The following is a 20,777-nucleotide window of genomic DNA, read 5'->3' as shown; positions in this document are numbered from 1 at the left end:
ACAATTCCCTTCTACTGGCCTATAGCTCTGCTACTGTAAACTACCTACGTAATAATTTAGATTATTATAAAAATGATTTTTTTTTCTAAATTTTGACCATGTGTTTGTGAACAGAAGGAAGTTTATAAGAATTGCCATGAGGAAAAATTCCCCTGGACCGGGGATCGAACCACGGACCTTCGGGCCAATGCGCAGACCACTACGCTATCCAGGTTCTTCAATAGTCATGGCAATTACACCGAGGCTGATGGTACTAGGTGAGTGCTCAGGGTACTAGACGTACCTTGGTATACGCATTGGCCCGGAAAGCCAAAGGTCCGTGGTTCCATTCCCGGTCCAGGGAAATTTTTTCTCATGGCAATTCATGTATATTTCACCGCCGTTCACGCGGCAGGGTTAGAAATATTACAGAAGGAAGTTTAGTGCAGTTAATATGTGGTTGTGGTGAAGGTAATTAACCTGCGAGAATGGTTAAATCATCTCCCGGAGTGGTATCCTTATGCATGAAGGCACAAATGTCTGAGGTTGTGAACCTATATTCTTTAAATATCTGGCAGGCTCACCTTCAGAAATGCGGGTATCCAAAGAATCCTTATCTCCAAGAGGAATGCGTGATTTTATTTGAATCCATCACTGAAGAGATGACGACCAAAAAAAAAGCACCTCGGAAACAAATGTCGAAGCTCCAATGGAAAGATGTTTCACGCAAAGAATCTCCGGCTTAAGTTTTCGACTCGTATCGCACTGCGCTCCTCGCTATCACGCGGGTATCCTTCGAGTCAATGAATGTGGGAAGCCTCTGATGGAGGCATATATATGCATGTATCCCACTGAGTAAGGAGTGGGTGGGGAAGTGGTGTTTGCTGGAGGAAGCAGAGATGAATGAACGATGGGATAAGTCCTTGAGGATGACTCTCTTTCAGGGCGTATTTGCAATAGCCCTCTCTCACTTTATTTCACGAACTTAATTTTTTTTATCTATTCTCTAAGTTATCCAACCATTGGCCACCGGAGTTGGTCGAGATTAGTTAGAGGAGGGTAGTTTTTTGGAGGGCAGAGCTTAGCTCAGAGTAGTGATGACCGATATATCGCAAACTGTGATTGAATCGCCGTTACTGAAAAGTAGCAATCACCGCTGGTGATTGAATACTCGAAATCACTGTGACTGCGATTCGGTGAAGATAGCCCTGCTGGTGATAGGCTGCTACCTAGTGATCAGCGATGCATCGCTACCTGTGATTGAAGAGAAGTTGCCGGTGACTAAATCACCGAATTTCAAAGCACTGCAGGAACAAGTGACTTTGTGCGCAGTCACGCGCACGGGTGCAAAGTTAAATACACCAACGGATGAAGTTCGCGATGAAAAAATATTTGACTTAGCCGAGATTCGAACCCGGATCTCCCGATTGCCGGTCAGGCGTGTTACACCACCAAGCAATTTTCTCAGAGCGGACTTCGGGACGGGTTTTAGCGAACAAGATGTTGGTTCCACAAGTCCACACTGTGGCACATGTGGCGAGGGTCGTGCTTACTAAGCCACTGTCGGGGTGAATCCGAGTTCGAATCCCGGCTACGTCAAATATTTTTTCATGGTGAACTTCATCCGTTGGTGTATTTAAATCACCGAATGCTCGAAATCACTGCGACTGTGAATACGGTGAAGATAACTTCGGCTGATACCACTGTTACCATAAGTATAATAAGGGATGCCTTATTCATTTTTTTCTTTTATGATGAATAAGATATTCTTTACGAAATATATAGCTAACGATTTGAATCATGATGGTTTGAATGTATAATATATTTTTTTTTAATGCCGACGGGATTTTAATGATTGCCCCTTATCGATTCCCTCACCATATCAACTTTACTTAATTATCATAATATAAACTCAGAATCAGACATTTTTATAGACAAATATTTTGCCTAATTTTCCGATTTTCAATAAGTTTATTCGTTCATTTTGCGTAGAGCTCATTCATTGGAATTGAACAAAGTAGCAGGAATAGCAGCGCCACAAATCACCGATGACTTTTAAGTGAGATTCTCCTCGGAGATCGCAATCACAGTTAAGAATTACCGTTACCGATGAGTAGCAGTCACAGGTAACGAAGTGATTGGAGAATCACAGTTCCGCTCATCACTAGATCAGAGTGTAAGCCGCAGGGGGTGTGGATTTTGTTCACATGCGCTCAGGTTGAAAGGCCAGCCTCTTTGATCACTCCTGGGCCACATACAGCGCTCCAGAAGTTATTTTTTGGTGTGATTTCATGGGTTTCTCGCGAGTAATCGAAAGCGAAATGAACATTACTTCTCCAGGGGCGACCTTAGGCTGTGGTGGCCAAAAAGGTGTTTAGATGGTGGTTTTATGTAATTGAAATTCTTCAAGCGAGGAAAATGTGAGGTTTTTATTAGAATTATCGTAAAAAACAGTTGTAAAAATATTTACTCAATGTATAATTTTTTGTAATCACATTCTCACAGATTGATTCAACCCGGAGTGTGATTAATATTTATGCAGGCGAGGGTAGAGTTCACCTTGGTCTAAGGCATATGCGTGTGAATTTAACACATTCAGGGTGGAGTAACCTCGCATTTCGCTTTTCTTTTGTTTGGGAGAGCACTTCGCCTCCGGTCCCCTTTGGTATGTTACCCAACCGGCGTTTACTTTTGCTGTGCTGCTTGAGAGCGTGATGGCCCAATACGCAGACAAGTAGCCTACTGATCTAAGGGTCCCAGGTTCCTGTCCCATGCAAATATTCGAGCAGCACCTTTCCATGAGTGCCTGCAATTCACTCCTCGTTACTGAGTCTGGGGTGCGCTATTCCAACAAGCCAATCCGATGCATTGTACTGAGCCACTGAGTGTGATAGATTAGAAATGAGTATTCTTTGGACATATTGATCCTTGCAACAAATGATTGCTACGAATAAAGCAAAGCATAAATACTTCGTTTTTCTGGCGTCATTATTGCGGGTTACTGCATTATCAAAGTGATACCTTCATTAAATGTTGATTGCGGATTACGCGGATTAAATGTTGGGTCGTCCTGGTAACTCTTAAGATTTGACGGCAGGAACATTGGTTATTACGATGTAAATCACTGGTCTTTTGGCGACGAAGGTTAGACGGTCGGTCTCCATAGAAATATGGGGGGTGCTGAGAAAACTTGATTCTTGTCTGCGTTAGCCTGATCTTCACGGGAGCCGCCGACGGGTTTGTGGGTTCACATGCTTTTCTCATGCATTTCTCATGAACGGAGATTTGTATTTGAATTGCTCCTCACACAGCGCTGAAACAAGCTCTATAATTCCCGTAAAACATCTCGGTCACTGCTGGGATTTGAAACGGGGCCTAAGAATTAGAAAGTTAATGTCATCACAGGTACTCGATTTCCCCGTAATAGCTTCAATTAATGAGAGTTACTCAAAGGATTGGATATGAAATTAATACGGGATGAAATAATTTAAGTCGGAATCGAATTAAATATTTTCCCTCCATTTTAAATTATTTCTCCATTGTTCGCCGCAGAAACACTTATTCTTTTAAATTCTCATTCTATCTACGCTTTATCAGATCTGAAATGCACGTGTTCTCAGGTTTCATCATCATATATAGAAGTGGTGTCATACCAGTCTTGTTTCTGTAATTGTGTCCGGTTATTTGAGTGATCAATTTGGTCGAATCGTCATGGAAAACCATCGTAAGAGCTTCACTATATCTGGTAATAAACTGCGTTCGAATGAGTTTTTTTTAAATGATTAATGCAACTAGTTATGTATGCTAGAAGACATACAGGAAATATACTGGAGGAGACATCATTTCCTGGAATGGCAAAGCCGTGAGAAACTTGTTGAAGTAATGGCTCTATTTTTTTGTGCGTCGTAAATTGTTATGTCACACTTTTTTAACCCTTGTGAAAATATGAATTAAATTGCATTCGTATTTCAACAGGAATCATTGTTGGAGAAAAGAAATGGGCGATTACCAGTGTCAATAATTGGTGGTGGCATGATGCATCAAGTTTTGCTGTACGCAATGCTTCGTTAATTATTAAACTCGAGGGCAACATGGGAAATAGCAAAGACGCAGGGGCAATTCCCACAATTTTATATTTACCGTACCACCGGTTTCGCTTATAGTATAATTAGGTGCAATAGGTGCAACCGGTCCTACAATAAATATAAATTTGTGGAAACTGCTCCTGCTCCTTTGTTATGTTCCGTTTCCAGTCCAATATCGCCTGGAACCTCAGATTGGTAACATGGAAATAAAATCTTTTGACGTGAAATGGAAACATAATATAGTAGTTCCACAATATTTTTCTTGGCCATCCAACGAAAGTTTATGTTTTATATACCTTTTCTGGTGATGATTATTTTCTGGTGCATTTTCTATAAATTGTAAAATTTCGGCTGGTGTCAATGTAAGTACATCATATATGTATTCTATTATCTTATTTCTGTCTCTCTAGGCTACGAGTGTTTTTCTGACTGTTATTTGCACCACGTCACACTAAGGGCTTGTTATGTAGAGTTGAGTTCAAAATCTAATCAAATTTATGCTTAAAAATGAAAGCTGGGATCATCATAAATATGGCTATACCGTTGAGATTTGGAGGGCCATGTAAAAAATACGGATTTTTTCCTCTACGTATAAAAAATCACGTTATTTTGTGATTTTTAACGCCAAACCACCCTTACCTTAATTAAATCGAAGGCTTGATTAACGTTATGGAAAGCACGTACAATCTTTCAGCCTTGTCTTCTTACCTAGCTTCTGTGCGCACGGCAGACTTAATAAGTGATGAGAAAATAACAATGGACTGAAGTTTGTATTTCCATCAGGAACTATCTCATCAGAATATCCTCTCAAAGGTCGCTGGCTGTTAATTATGTTGGCCGAGGGATCTGATCAATTCGTCACGCGAATCCCGGAGTCGCGAAGCTGAGAGCATTTAGAAATGAATGTCGGAACGGCAGAGAAGTTCAATCTGCCGCCGATTGATACTGCTGCTCAATTTTTTTCAGCTTAGTCCCGAATACACACCCGTGGAGTAGCGAGTCTAGGAAGCCAGTGAATGTGCGTTAAAAACCAGTTTCGTTCGGAAGGTGAACGCGGAAAATATTCCACTCTAACCTCATTTCTTTATGACTTGGGTACAGCCAAGCGTTCGCGTCGAAAAAGTAAGTGACTTGAACTCATGTCGTACACTTATCATGTCGACTGCAGATACGGAGGGAATTATACCCTTCCTAAGGGATGAGCATTAAAAGTGAAATCTCATCGTATTGGTTTTAATGAGTTATTGTCATTGTAATGACTCCCGTACAGTTAAAATGTAGAATGTATGTAGTCTGAGGTTTCAGGCGAGATGGAGTGGAAACGTGACATAATGAAAAATGAAAAAGCAGGAGTAATTTCCACAATTTTAAATTTATTTATACTACCGGTTTCGCTTTTCAGCATCATCAGGTTTTCAGCATCACCTGATGATCACCTGATGATGCTGAAAAGCGAAACCGGTAGTATTAATAAATTTAAAATTGTGGAAATTGCTCCTGCTTTTTCATTTTTCATGCAGAATTAATATTTTGCAAGCTGTCGGGTTACCTTCGCCAGTATTTTGGCCTTATCGGGTTTTATGCCCGTTTTGGTTGGTTATAAGTATGCTCCGATGATTGTGACACGAAATGGTTTCCTAGTGCCGTTGTTCCGATATAGAAATGAGCGGTACAGAAATTAAAAAATATATTTGTCGTCCCTATTATTAGTTTTTGTTGCCTTGGAAAAATGCTGCCGGAATCAATATTGTGACATAAGTGAATTGTGAACATTACGCAAACTAATTGTCTCTATCCTTGTTTGAGGTGCCCATTAATTCTTTTCGAAGGCTGTCTCTCATCACTGGAAGGAAAAAGTTACCAGAACAAGGACCACTTTTTCTATAATAAACGCAAGTCATTCTCATGGAGAAGTTTGCCAATATTTTGCTACTGATGCTTGACTCGAGGCTTGGATGAATCACGCTGGTGTGATGTTTATTCGTCTCGGCGGTGTGGATCTGAAGGAATTGCTCCCACCCCGATGAGAACGCCAACACACGGTCCACCTCACGACATCAAATGGATCGCAGCGGTGCGATTTTATCAACAGCTATACGGATACCACACCACCACTCAGTCATTGTCTGCATCAGCTACTGGTACACTCACTAACAAGGCCGAAAGTCTGCAAGCAATGCTTAAAAAAATCCTCGTTGTTGAGAGTATTTAGATCTTCTGGAAATCGAGTGTGCGGTTTAAAACTTCAATTAGAAAGTCTAGGCTAGTAATTTTTAATTTAGTTTACAAACGAATTTTATCAGATTTCTTTAATCCGCTGAGTATATTTCACTAGATGCGTTTCACTTCTAAGGAGTATATTATAGGTTTCGATTTAAAAAGAAAATCCTCTATCGGCACTGATTTCCAATGTTCTTATTCCGTTATGACCATCCTAACCGTTTTATCTGACATATAAGGGTCCTCTCCTGTTAACTGGAAATTTAGGCTGGATTGGGGAGGAGCGGAATAAAATACGTTAAAAAGGCTTCTAAGCACATCACACATTGATAAATTCAAGTACCTCTGCCACTATTTGTGCTCGACAAAATTTTTTATTACGCGCAAATATTGCACGGTCCGCGATTTCGCGAAAGAGAAAATACATTCAAAAGTTGGGAGATTGTTTGCGGCAATAATGTGGGCCAATCGTTTTCCAATGTCAATTCAAATTACGTAACTCTTCCCAGGAATCCAACTTCTGACGTTCTATCGAGTTCGCTAATGAAAATTTTAAGCGAAATGCGACCTTGATACGGCGCATTCATGGTGTGGCAATCGATGGTGACAATAGCCCAGAGTGTTTCAACTTCACTCAAACATTTCCCTTGTAATTAATGCCTTTTTGTCTTCGCAATGCACGCGAAATGGTGAATCGATTTTTTTCCACTAGTCAATAATCGATGTCTTTTGCGCCGCTTGAACTTTGCCATAGGAGAATTTAGTGAGGGCGAATTCGATGGTCAGAATTTTTTCTCTTGTTTTGCAGTTTGAAATTGTAAGTTGGTTTCCCCAAGTTATGCACGATTATGAAGGGTATCACTAACTAAAACCTGTCGTCTCATTCTCATGATTTCATTAAGACCCATAATTTTGAGCCATTGTGTTCGTGGAAATGACTCTGGAATTATGATAATAAAACTGAGACAGCTGTCCGTTTTTTACATTAGCCCCATTCGATTGGTTCCATATAAATACAGGTGCCGACTGGAAAAATCGTAAAGAACCCAAAACCTTTAGAGCTATCGTATGTGATAACAAATAAAAATGTAATACTTTAACGAACAATGACATCAAAATTCCGTCCATTATGATGTATTTAATTTTTATAATGCAGAGTGTATGTCATAGGATGTGCGATGCCCATAAAGTTGCTTTTACAGCTTCTAGTAAGTTTTATCCTTCATTTCGTCATTCGGAATGTTATTATGGAAATATTTGTTGGAGGAATGTGACAACTAGTCCATAATAAATGATGAATATCGCAGAGAAGCCACTTCGGGCCCGAAAATCAATCGTATTACCACACTCTCCTAAATGGTAGGACTCGGAATATTCAGAATATATATTGTACCTATGGATATTTCTTCATGTAAGTGACAACGTCAATTGAACCTCATGATTCCAGACCGGGATTAAGCTGAAAAACACAATACGTAGTAGAGGTCCGTGTAAAAGTAGACCTCAAATGCGCAAAAGCTTTATAAACGGACATTAATCAATCTGTGATAATTCGGCAACAAAGTGATATTATTTCAATGAGCTTACAATTACGGGACAATGTAATCCTAGTATTAGCAAAAGTTTATTTCTTATTTGGAAAAGAACGTTAAAAAAAATTAAAAGCATTCCAATGAATTCAAAACTTCAGGAGTTATAGAAAATAAAACTCGTGTAACTGTACCTTTATAGAATAACACCTCAAGACACAATGTTTTGTGAAATCTAAATTCTTCTTGGAAATGTTGTTTATACTAATGAAGATATTGTTGATTTTATCATTGAGAAGCCGAGGTTAGAGCCATGAACTATTTTTTGCATGCAGCACAATACTTCACCTAAATGAGGGCGCCAGCCCTCAAGTTTCAATGCATATGAAAAGTAAATACACCGTCGCGGAGAGAGATATTCATTCGCCTCCTTTGCCAAAGACCCCAAGCATAGAAAAAGCGTGAGCAAACATCGGCCATATGTGATCCACGAATGAGGTCATGATCTATGTGGAAACGTGTTGAAGGCGTTGGTGGAGAGGAGAATTCCCATCAAGAGCCCCCGTCGGGGGTGGAATATATTTTCAGGAATGTACGGATCCCTACTTGGGTAGTTGGTGGAGAGCATGTCAAGCGTAGCCTTATTAGATGTCCTCCGTGGTAACTTTCGTAAAGGGCTTGCTAACGCTGTCTCTCCATTCCCTCAACTGCACAAATGACCTACGCGTATAAATATGCTTTCATACCAAACTGAAATGTTTAAGAGCTGCCTTCACAGCTTCCGTACCTCCCTTCATATACTTGTCTCCCGGATGTGACGACACAAACATGGTCATCATATTCGTTGGAGCTCTTATTAACTTTTTCAATTCGGGAATTACATTTTTCGATTGAAATTGAAATTATGCCCCAGAGATGTTACAAACATGTAATAACATCCTATGATGTGTCCAGTGAGTCACAAAAGGATCCTGTAAATGAAATTAATTCAAATTGAGAAATGAAGCCTCAGTAGCAATTTCAGTCATCTGTCAAATTACATGTAGATTTTACTCTGCAAAAAAGCAAACATTGATACAATCATTGGATAAGTGAATGTACTTGCTCTATGATACGCTGTATTGAAAATTGATCTACAACCGCTTGATTTTATTTATTTGATTTATTAAATAAATTATGTGTTGATGGCGGGGGAATAGTTGGTGGTTAATGTCACTTTCCGGGGAGCAAGACGTTTCGTAATTATTATGGTTTATATTATGCAAACTCGGAGTGGGAAGCGCGGGATGTGTTGAGGGCCACTTTTCCTGAGTTTCGCTTTCTCTCAGTGCTTCGCTTTTCGGGCGAGCTTCCTCGCTCGGCCGTGAGTGCCGGCGCTTGTGAGTGCAGGAAAGTCCCCAGACTTCCCACGCATCTCTCACGGTCTTAATGCCTTTTCCCGGTCGCGATGCGTCCCGTAGTGGTGGATATACTTTAAGTAAAGGGTACGCCGACGACTCTGGTCATCAGTATCTCGCGCAATCTATTGAAATACAAGCATTTTATTTAATAAACGATTTTAATTTCTCCTGGTGAATACTATTGATGAATATTCCTCGGGTTCTCAGCCAGGTTAATTCTTTTATATAATTCGACGTTTCGAGAGACGACTTATCTCCCATATTCAAGGCCGTGTTACTCTTTCAAAGTCCAATTTCGCACTTAAATTTTTTCACTCTCTAATTTTCAATTTTATTTAATGTTTATTAACGTCTCGGAGTATAGCTCTAAGAATGATATGCAAAATGTTTGCCAATGTTTCTATGTATTTTTTAAATATCTTCGTCAGAGATTATTTGCTGATATTTGTTCACTGATTGTAACTAGCTCTTTAATTTGCAAAGATTGCAATGATTGCAAATAAGCCCGGCAGAAAGTATAAAAAATATATTGAAACGTTAGCAAGCAATTTTGCAAATCATTCTTCGACCTGTACTCCGAGACGTTAATCATCATTAAGTAATTGAGGTCAAGAAAAAGAAATCGATTTTATTCGGTTAAAAGTATAGTGGAGGAGTGAAAGCGGAAAATGTGCAAGTACTAAAAATTTATATCTTGTAAATTTTAAATTGGTGTTATAAGAATTAATTCTACACCGCTGCGATATTCCTCACTATGCGGCAGGTTTGTCGCTCTCATTGCAGTTTGGCGTCCCGTGTTCTCCTGGAGATTTATGGAGAACGCCATGCTAATTTATCTAACCTTATTTCGTGCCGTTTCCCTAGTCTCTTAAAAATAGTGTTTATATAGGTAATCTTTATTCAAAATAGCGAGATTAAATACAACAGGGGATGATAGCCGCGACAAGGAAGTTGTCTCGATGATTCGAATCATGTCAATAGGCTCAAAGTGAAATTATTTCATTTTCATTGTAAACGCCTAACGTCGAGTGAATCTAAAAAAGAGATTCTCTGTCCATTTATTTAACTTAAATTCATCGAGACAATTAACTTAAGAAAAGAATTTTTTTGCTATTATTCGAAGAGTTTTCTTTGGTGTGATGAAACAATGATTTTGCTCGTAACATTTGCTCGTAAAATTCAGCCATAAAAAATTTATGATATCATCAACTATAATGAACTCTGTCATTTATCAAGTCATCTCCTCACACGGCTTGGAGTGGGCTACAAAATAATTTCGGCATGTCCGCCTGCGTCATATGTCTCTAACGCTCTTTCCATCTTAATGACTGACCTTGATATGTTTCTTCGGTGAAATTAGCCGTTGGTGATTACAGTGATTCATCGCACCGCTAAATTGGATACACTTGATACAAGAAAACTCTTCCCGTGAAAAATACTTTCATTGTTGTGGACACTTTTTGGAGAGGAAATTAATATATTGTCTCCAACTAACCCAGATTTGTGAAGGATGTTGAAGGTTATGATTAGTGGAGAAGTCTATGCACCAAGGATTGTGACGGAGGATATCTTCCTGGATTCAAGGAATGGCTGCATGCATGCAGTTTTCAAACATTAATTGAATGTTGCTCTTGTTTCCCGGCAAATTTCAGGAAACAGATGAAAATATCATAAATCTGCTTTTATGTGAATGAGATTATATTTTAATTCATCCCCTTTTCGACGAATAACAATGTGTATACATTTGTGATATATGATTCTGTTTTTTTTTTTTTTAAATTGGAACGCATGCATCTACTTGATGTCCCAGAAGCCAACTCTATGGCATTTGTCGGGGGATGAGTATTTTTACCCGAAATTCACTCGTAGCGGACTGCATTTGTTTTTGGTCCGATTTTGCAGTAGTTACATTCGGTCGTATGTACATTTATTTTTAACTTAGCGTTATTGAATGTCGTTTTAAATATGTCAGTGTATGAAAAAACAATGGATTGGCGATGGTGAATGTGCTTCGCACACCAGCGAAGCCAGAAACGCATGTTAGGATAGAGAGACATTTCCATTTCCATGAGTTATTTTTATCAACATGACTGCATATCTAAGGGAGATTGTTAAGAAAGTAATATAATAAAAATGGAAATGATATATAGCGACTTGCATAGAATTATAATGATCATCGTTTTTAAAAAGCTGCTCTAGGTTTCCCCGATTTAGTCTAATGTCAATACGCCGTGATGGAAAATACTTGGTTCAAAGGAGATTAGGGAATGAGCTTGATGGCTCCATTGTAATATTTTTAAGTTCTTATGAGAGCATTATAAAATTAATGCGTATTGCTAAATTGTTGCTTTGCTCAAAGATTATGTGAATCCTTTTTTAAGCATGTTTTTGCCTACTAACCGGATAAAATTTTGAAGTTGGAATATTTTTTGCTTTGCACAGAAGCCATACGTTCATTTGTCTTCTACCCCTTGAGACGTGATATCGGATGTCCACAAACGTGACTTTCGTCGCACGCAGGACGCCGTCTTCTGCGGGGCCGTACGCTCATCCATGCGTCTCAACTTAAACTCTTCTTGATTCGAGCGATTGAAGTGAAGGCATAATACCAGCAATCTCATGATCGCCGTAGTTCAGCGCCCTTGAACACAAGTGCTCGAATTTTGAGATCTGTGATCTTTGAAATCGTCTGGAAATATTACTCTGTCTCATGTTAGCAGTGGTACCTAGTACCAGGGGCTCGGCTAGGAATTAAGGCTTGGGGGGGGGGTCTAGGTGCAACTATTACCGGGGTGTGTGGGGGTGTGGTATACCCACCAGGATAAGCGGTAGGTGCGAGATTAATAAATTGCGGAAAATTAAGATACACGATTCAAAATGGTGAGTTTTACGGCTTTATGAGGGATATTTTATTAATTATAATTAAACTATTCTATCAGTAATATCAATCCAATTAAGTAAAATGGATTAAACTTAAACATTTATCTGAGCTCTAGGGGGGGGGGGGGGGTTTAACCCCCAAAACCCCTCTCTCGCTGCGCCACAGCCTAGTCCTCTAATCTTCATCTTCGGTGGGACGGCTTTTATCGTACTCAACATCCCCATATGTTCCGTAATCCTTTATTCATGCTCTCTTGCCGAATGACGGTTTCCTGCTGTGGAACATAAGCCCCATTCTTAGAAAAAAATCCGTCCTTGGCGCATGATAATGACTCGTTTTATAGACAAAAAAATGGTAATTATTATTCTTCCAGGAAACCTGTTTCTTGTAATCACACATTCTCTGCCGTCGAGAGAAGAGATCGAGTTCTTCCAATCTCTAACAAATCATTAGTATTTTTCGTGCGGTGGATTTTTTTCATAATTTGGGAATACAAATTTTAAGGAATTCATTGAAATAACTTAAAATATTTAAGACCTCCCTCATTTAAGGTGGTAATTATTTCTATTATAAATTCACGGAGAAATCCATCGGTGACGAAATAACAGGTATTTGTGCCTGGCCAATGCATTTTCTTGTTCATTGAATATCCCATGACTTATTCTTGAATGTTTTAGCAGATTATGTGCATGCAGATTATACAATTATTTTTACAGTTCGCATTAAAAAATGTAGTTTGCAATCAGATATTGATTGCTTTCAGAAATATTTTCATTGCAAGTTGAATTCAACTATGTGCTCTTGTGATAAAGCGCCGAAAACTATTTTCAAGGGTAGTATTTTGGGTGTCAATTTCCTCGTTGAGATACTAACATGAACAAGTCATTAGTGGAGTGTGCCATGTTCTTTGATCATGCGGCATCTAAAGGCAGCGAGTACAAAATAAATTACACATTAATGAAAGTGGGCATTAATAAACGCAATCAGAAAATTAGCAGAAAGAAGAGTGTACCGTAATGAATCTATTGTGTCAAAGGATTCTTCTTCTTATTCGTGCATAACGCAGGTTCCCGTGCATATTTACCGTCGCGGATTCGTTCTGCGTCGACTTAAAGTAATGTTTGTGGTTAGAAAGTGAAGAAAGTGGATACATAGCCAAGTCATTAACGTGCCGTAATGTGCAAAGCATCAGTGCCATCGGTGACCATACAGAGGTGCAATGCGGAACTATCCCTGGAAAAACAAAAACCGCACGGAACTATAAGCATCATTGTCCAAATAGTATTTGCAGAAAGGCGTGGAGGGGAAAAAAACTGCGAGGAGTCGCCGATAGAAAGCGATGGAGGTTACCTGTGTCCGCTGCCGGCGGGAGAAATCTTAACTTTCCTCATTCTATTGTCTGCGGCGATGCCGGCACCAAGATTATCCTTCTTCGAGTGTATTTCTGAGAGATTAAAGGAAAGGAAGAAAAATAAAGGAAGTATAATTTCCTTTTTCCCCAGAAATTTCCCCCGTGCCTCTGGTACACTGCTGCGTCGAACTCTGTAGGCGTGGTCTCTCCGTATTACAGCTTGTGTGGTTTGCTTGAAAGCTCATTCGTTCCTCCGTGATCCCGGTTGAATCTCAGCAAGCCGCTTATTTAAACTTTTATTACGTAAATTGATGGCTTAGTTGTCATTATTTTCATGGGCTTCATTGGGTCATTTTTATTCATCTTCTGGAGTTCTTCGTCCTGTCATGTTGGAATACATGCCTTTACTTGTCCGAAATTACACTTAATGGGCCGTATCTGTTGATTTTGTTTCGTAGTCTGGTTTGTTTTTGTACGCTCTGGTTTTCTGATTGATCCGTCTCATCTGCCAAATATTCACCTCTGATGCAAATTTATACCATTAATGCTTCTAGTTTTACTGTTCCATTGTTTTTTTATGATTCTATGTTATAATTTCACGGTATTGGTAGCGATTCAGTGCCAGCACCCTGAGATGATTTTTTCGCGGTGTTTATGAAGATAGGATGATCTTTCGGTGAGCCGAACGTATGAGCGTTATAAATGCAGCTGCAAGAACTATCCTGTAAGAGGAGAAAAAAGGGATTATATTATGCCGCATTGTCATCATTCAAGATGGCTCATTTTCTTTTGGTCTTGTGAGTGGATTAACGTCACACTGTTGTCAGATTATTCCGGGTTTAAAATCAGGATTGAGCTTCTCTTCAGAAGCCTCTCACTTTGGCAAACCCGCCTCAAATGTTCCGACCCTTGGCACAGCCAATGAAGCTATCGTCACTTGTTGAAATTCGCTCATCAAAGGCCGAGTCCGCAGTGGGCCTTACCATGGTATGTGAAGCCAACTTAAATGGATGTAGAATTATTAATGAACACCATCGTCCGTACGATAAGAATTGTGGACGATACAGTCACTTTTAGGAAGGATGATTCGTATAGAGGAACGGAAATATCGACCTCGACTCAACTGTCGTGGCCATCCGCTAGCAATTGGTAAGTGAATGCAGGAGATAGTAGCTGGTTATCGAAAGGATACCTTTCGATAACCAGCTACTATCAACTGTAAGTCAACAGGTCTGTAATCCGATTTTCAATGGCATTATATGCTAAAAAAATTTCTTTTAAACATTAAGTAACTAAATTATTAGCCTTTTGATTAACTTACTGATTTTCTTTCTTCTTCTCTATTGACACTGGAGGATTGGTATGGGGTCAGAGAACTGGGCATCGAAATTGGTAATTAGAGGAAAAAAACTCGATTCAGAAATGATGCCTTCGACAAATATGACTGATATAAACGGTAAAACCGAATTTCATGATCTTATAAGAGGAAGCCATTGCATGTTTTTGTGTAACGGTGCTTTTAAGCCTATCGTTTCCATGACTATTAGGTTTTGTTCGTAATTAAAAATCTATTTTCCGTCATGTAAATGAATCCCCAAGGTATTGTACAGGGTGGGGCAGAATGAACTCCCTGATTTGACGGGTGAATTGTGAAAAAACCAACAAAGATAGTTTTAAAACGTTTATATTTCCCAAAACTACATTCAATGCCATTTTATTTTTATTTGGATTTGAAATTTGTTCATCCAGGTGACGACCTTGGCGAGCGATGCACATATTGAGTCGTTCAAAAAAGTTTTCGAAAACTCTTCTCAGCATATCTTCTGATATTGCAACAATGACATCTGTAATTGCCTCCTTTAGAGCTTCCAAGGTCCTTGGTCGAACTTTGTAAACCTCAGATTTGAGATATCCCCAAAGAAAAAAATCGCATGGACTCAAATCCGGGGTGCGAGGGGGCCACGGAACATCGCCTCGAAAGGAGATCAGGCGGCCGGGAAACTGTCTTTGCAGGATTTGGCGTGAACGAAGAGCGGTATGAGCCATGGCACCGTCCTATTGTAACCAAAAGGCTTGTGTGTCATATTGCTGACCATATTCTTCCATTTTAGGTTGAAAAAAGTTATCCAGCATTTCACAATAACGCTCAGAGGTAACAGTAACAGTTAAACCTCGAGATTCAAAAAAGTAAGGCCCAATAATGCCTATGGAGGACACGGCACACCAAACTGTCACTTTGGGGCTATGAAGAGGTCTTTGGTGAAGTTCATGAGGATTTTCAGTCGCCCAGTGCCGAAAATTTTGCTTATTAACTGTGCCGGAGAGGTGACAATGCGCTTCATCGCTAGACCACAGAATAGCGTCGGGTTGCACAGAGGTTAAAATTGCATTGCAAGCATCCGTACGTTTCAGTCTTGTTGACTCAATTCTTGAACGACCATCATCTTGTAGGGGTGTAAGGTAAGGTCAGTGTGTAAAATTCACCTCACTGTTCTGGACGATATTCCAAGGGCAGCAGCATGTTTCCGCGCAGAGCGCGATGGGAACTTCTCAATGGACGTTCTCACTGCCACGTTGTTTTCAGGTGTCCTAACACTTTTAGGTCGCCCTGCTGGTTTTCTAGGAAGTGCAGATCCTGTCGCCCGCACACTAGTGATCCATCTCCTAATCGTTTTTGCATCAGGAACCTTGTTATGACGAACCAAACCAAACTGCTTACGAAAAGCCCTCTGCATCCCCAACGCACTATTATTGTTTATAAAGAACGTTTCTATGACAAAGCCTCGATGCTCACCAGACCACTTCATGGCAATTACTGAAAATGGCGTCGCTTCCCCCACCTAAAAAAAATCCTCCCACCCCGCTAACACACCTACATGCTCTACAGTGATTGTCTGAAAATAGGGAGTCCATTCTGCCCCACCCTGTATTATTTGACTCCTAACCACCTTCTATCAATTCTTTTCGCGACAGCGTGCGAGCAAGATGCGAAGAAAACTATTATCAGATAATTAATTCATTATAATTGTAATTCCTGGGTGAAGTGGATAATGGATTTATTGTGGATAAATTTGGGCGATCTCATGACTTGTTCGGCCTTCGCATATTGGAGTTAGTAGAAATAGTAGCAAATACTTTCACAGAAACTCGCTATAACGAACGGCGATCCGCAGATAGAATCACAGTCGTGTTATTGGCTCTGAGTTCCGTTTCATTGAAAAATGACCATGGTCTGGGTTAATTAGCTGCGAGTAGATAAACGGATGGAGGACACGACAGGGCGGGTGGCCATTGCTTGTAAGTGAGTAGGTACTGTGCGGGAGAGTTGTCGATCGAAGGGGAGGCTGCTTTGGAGTGGGAAACTTGGAAGATCGGCCTAGATCTTCACTCCGTTCTTCCTTGAGATCGCGCGACACGTCTACGGACGTGCGTAACCTCCCTCCGCATCGATTGCACTGCAAGCCAATGTCCGTGCCGTCCTCAAGCGAGAATTTTGGAACACTACACGGCACACAGGTGACGTATGTTGAGTAGATTCATGAATATACCGCTTTTGTTGTGCATGTGCTTGTTAGGGACTGGTAAAGTGATTTAAAAAGAGACAGGGCTCATTTGCAATAATTTTTAAAAAGATTTAATTAAAACACTAAAAAGTTATGATACTTTTTCACACAATTTATTTAAGACGACCGGTTTCGTCGCAGAGACGACATCATCAGGTACAGAAATCGTTACTTTTATAGTTATTTTACTTTTAAGTGTTTACAATGGATTTTCACAAAGTTAAGCCTGAAACAATAGAGTTTAAGATTTATTTAGCTGTTAACTCTAATTGCAGTTATAAAAAGGGACTTTTTCCAGTGAACATTAAAAGGTGCTATTCCAAAAAGTTTTTTTCTTGCATTAAGGGGTTAATGGTGGATGATAAACGTGCTGCGGTTTTTTAAACTTAAGTTTTTTCTTAATGCACCATTAATGTTGATTAATCGATACATTTACCAATAATTAACTGGTGAAGCAACATGGTATTGGATAACCTTTCGCCATGCGATTTCGTTTTCAGCCTATGATCGTTGGTACAGTGGCAAAGAAAAAGTGGCGATTGCTTTTTGCAAAATAATTCGTAGGTTACACCCAATAATAATATTTTTAAAGATATGGTGATCGCAAAGGAAAAAACATAGAATTTAATCGTTACCGGTATGCAGCCATTTTATTCGGCAACTGTCTGGTAACCTCGTAAATTTCAATTTGGTGGTATTCAAAATCACTAAAATTGACTTAATTTTTATCTGTATTCTTCCTTGGAAGAATTGCAGTTCAACGGTCGCAAGACGTTCAAGCCAAGTTTTTAAAGCGCTGTTGCACGTAGTTTCATGTATTGTTCGAACGGAAAACGGTTTTCCTTTAACAAACTCTGAAGCAACGGTGCGTGATATTTAGACTTCTCGTGTTCGAAAATGAGATTCTCGCACTGAACCGAATACAAGAGAATGGCATCATCCCATCCGGGAGTGAAGTTAGAAGAAAATTGTGCATCCGGCCGCCTAAATCACGACCTCACGAGTACCTCACCGTGAGAAAAGCACGCAATTTTGAATGCTTTTGCTGCCAGAAACGATCTTCTGATTCAGCTGCAATTTGGCTGGTAAATAATGGCAGATCTACTTTCCTCTCCGCGGTTGTTTGTACGCGAGCACTTCGCCCTCTTTCGAATTGAACGCATTTCCTCATCTGAAACTCCTTGAGACACTTGGGCTGAGGTCGTTCTCCCTCTATGGTTGACCCGATCTCATTTGCTCTTCGTATGGCGAGCGAGGGTTGTCTTCACATTGTATCGAGTTCACGGGTTTCTTCTACCTTAGAGTCAAAATGCACGTGCTGGTACGATGCAGAGGCACTGGGTTGTGGGAAATCTCAGCTGACTTCGTGACTCTTGCTGCCGCATGAAAATGTAGTCAAAATATTTGTAAAGGCCTGTTTACACGTTACATTAACACGTACGGGATAATGTCTAATTGTGTGAACGCCAAAATGCGCCGTGTAACCACCCAACTTGTGCGAATGCATGCACAGAAAATAGAACCTGTTCTAATTTAGTTCATGCATTCATACATGTTCCGTTCCGGTTCATTAAAAAAATTCACGCAAGCGTACATTAACTCGTACGTGTTAATGTATCGTGTAAACAAGCCTTAAGAAATAAGTATAACCACGCGAAGCAATGGTAAGTGCCAGAGGAAAACGCAAAATGCGGGAAAATAACGAGAAAATATCATTGATCTTTCGAACTTGTTACAGAATTTATTTTTATAAAATTATGTGACATTCTTATGGAGACGGGAATATTTTTTGCCGGTACTCACGATTGCTGGCTGGTACGCGCAGGACTCTTAAAGATTCGATCCTCTCAACTTGAGTTCATCTTGCGGGCCGCGAGTTTTCAGCCGAGCCGATCATTTTACCCCTGTCAAGCGCACTGTGTGAGCGTTGGAAGTCGCAGCACGGCGGGGGGTGCCCTCTCACGAGTTGTTTAGCGTTCGCGCAGATGCGCGTTTCGCCTTCATGTCGATTACATTGTGATGAGAGGGACGGAGAGGAAACTCCTCAGGCCACCCCGTTCGATCGTGAAAACTTAATGCCTCACAGTCACTCGGTGGGAAGGGACCCGGGACAGGCGGTGAGACGCCACGCTGGTGATTCGATAGGAGAAGCAATCGAGGAAATACATGGAAAATACATGAGAGGGCGGTCGGACAGAATCCATCCGCAAAATGGAGATCTTTTTTTAACTTTCCGATTGACCGTCATTTTCTGACTCTGACTGACCCTTCAAATTTGCATGCCAGCCAAGATCACATGTCACGTGTTACTTTTTACGCTCTAGTCCAGCGAATAATAGGGTGGTTTCCTTTTATTTTTTTATTGCCCAAATCGAAAGATTATTACTCCTGGAGTAAGCATTTCACGCTTTTAGATTTTTTAATTACGATATCTATTTTTCGCGATTAAATAAAAAGTGAAAAATTTCAAGCGCCCGAAAACGCGACGTCTAAGTAGGAATGCTGGGAAAAGCCCGTGTGACGTCATTCTGATTCCCGCTGACGTCGTGTGAGGTGACCTTGGGACAAGCCTTTGAGCGCTGATACGATGCAGACTGCTAGCAGGTAGCGCTTGGCTTAAATAAGGATTATTAATACTTTATCAAACGAAGAAAACTTTCCGACCTCAGCCAGTTTTAATAGGTGATTATTAAGAAATGTTTCCCTGAGCTCTGTGCCTCATGCATGCATTGGTAATCTCAGACGATGTAAAACTCCTGACTACTCTTATAGCATCTAGGTCCCTGTGACGTCATGTGGAGTGGCATCGCATGGGCACCAATCTGGCCTTTTTCAAATGCGGTTAAAATTGACCATTGCCATTCGTCTAAACTTGAATTCGTAAAACCAAATAATGTGTATATTATGAATACTCTAATGGTGGGTAACGAATCGCAATCAATGCCTTTCGTTTTATTTGATGAAGGAAACTACCCTATTGAGGAAATATATGAGAGGGCGCGCCCTGGGCGGTCGGATAGAATCCATCCGCGGAATGGAGTGCTTTTTTTACATTCCGATTGACCGTCATTTTCTGACTCCGACCGACTCTTCAAATTTTCATGCCAGTCAAGATGACATGTCACGTGTTAATTTTTACGCTCTAGCCCAGCGAATAATTTATCTTTTCATTTCATTGATTGGGAAAATGATAAGGCTGAAAGGAATTTGCTGTGGAACGCATCCCAGAGGGGAGTGGTCAGGGACCTTTCTATTCTTCGTGGCCTGTCCGTCGATATCTCTTTCGTTGCTTTGTTTGGAAGGTTAAAAACTTGAACCCTTGATTGAAAAACTCAACTGCTGGGTCCAGTTTTTCTCACGAATCCAAAATATTCACCTCCCAAGGTAAATAAAGGTTCACTGGCTGGTGAAATACATCATAAAGTAGTGTGCATTAAAAAAATATAAATTATCTGTTTTACCGATGCAAGTATGGTTCACGCCAGTTAATTAAATTTCCAGCGTTGAAGGCCATTGCTTAAGAACGGGAGCGGTAAAGAGTGAAATTATTGAAGAGTTTCTGGCACGTCCGTGCTGTTGTTGCGTGCCTTAACATCATTCTCACCGTCATGCGCTCGCTTGGGATAATTATTCTATTATGAGGTGCAGTCGTATCGTAATCCGTGATCTCAAGCAAACAACCTGTGCCTTTTGTTCATTATCAGATTTAAAGCATTATTACCAAGGTACGCAACTTATGGCAACTAATGATTTCAAGTAATTAACTCAT

At 40.2% G+C, this 20,777-nt stretch overlaps 1 protein-coding gene across 2 annotated transcripts in view; it reads right to left on the bottom strand.

The window, feature by feature from the left end:
- LOC124153399 (ABC transporter G family member 23-like) overlaps positions 1 to 20,777 on the bottom strand; it is a 109,891-nt gene that overhangs the window by 43,407 nt on the left and 45,707 nt on the right. Inside the window, exon 1 of one of the 2 annotated variants that reach the window (XM_046526528.1) lies at positions 564 to 778. The exons of the other annotated variant lie outside the window; for it this stretch is intronic. The gene's annotated coding sequence lies outside the window, so the exon portion shown is untranslated. Of the gene's footprint in view, positions 1 to 563; positions 779 to 20,777 lie in introns of those variants that run through there. 2 annotated transcript variants of the gene reach the window in all.

Source organism: Ischnura elegans, chromosome 2 (assembly GCF_921293095.1).
Source record: "Ischnura elegans chromosome 2, ioIscEleg1.1, whole genome shotgun sequence".
In the NCBI taxonomy this organism is placed as follows: Eukaryota; Metazoa; Arthropoda; class Insecta; order Odonata; family Coenagrionidae; genus Ischnura; species Ischnura elegans.
This window is presented reverse-complemented; position numbering and strand designations above follow the sequence as displayed.